The following is a 632-nucleotide window of genomic DNA, read 5'->3' as shown; positions in this document are numbered from 1 at the left end:
TAAAAGAAAGATATATATAAAAATATAAACATTTATTTAAAAATAGAGAAAATAATTATTGAATATTTATTAAAGTTATAAAATACGATACATCATCAAAATATAACATAATTTCTTATATTAATCAATCCCTAAGTGGGACGATAGGGGACGTAACTAAAAAATAAATTTCGTAAGCTAAGTCCATGAAATCGAGGATATTATTAGTTTATTTATTTATAATTTGTTATTCTCTAGTGTGTGATAAGCAATGTATTTTACAAAATAAGGTAGTAAAACTTTTATTATATTTTTAGGAACAACTGTATATGAATTTATAATACTAACGTAGATTACACCACGTTAAGAACGTAACGCCCTAAAAAACGTAGAAACAAGAGAACAAAAATTCAATTTAGAATTTAGCTATCGTAAGTATATATATTAAAGTTATTATCAGTAAAAAAAATTATTTTTAAATAAATGTATAATAAATATATTTAAAATTTAGATTTTGTATATTTTTCGTTAATTTGTTAATTAAAAATGTTAACATATATTCTAAAATTACGTATTATCTGAACCCTGGATATAAAATAATAACTTGTAGAAAAAAGTACTTTTAGTCATGATCATATGATGATTATTGTTGA

This window comes from Arachis ipaensis, chromosome B03 (genome assembly GCF_000816755.2).
Source record: "Arachis ipaensis cultivar K30076 chromosome B03, Araip1.1, whole genome shotgun sequence".
NCBI classification, from domain to species: Eukaryota; Viridiplantae; Streptophyta; class Magnoliopsida; order Fabales; family Fabaceae; genus Arachis; species Arachis ipaensis.
This window is presented reverse-complemented; position numbering follows the sequence as displayed.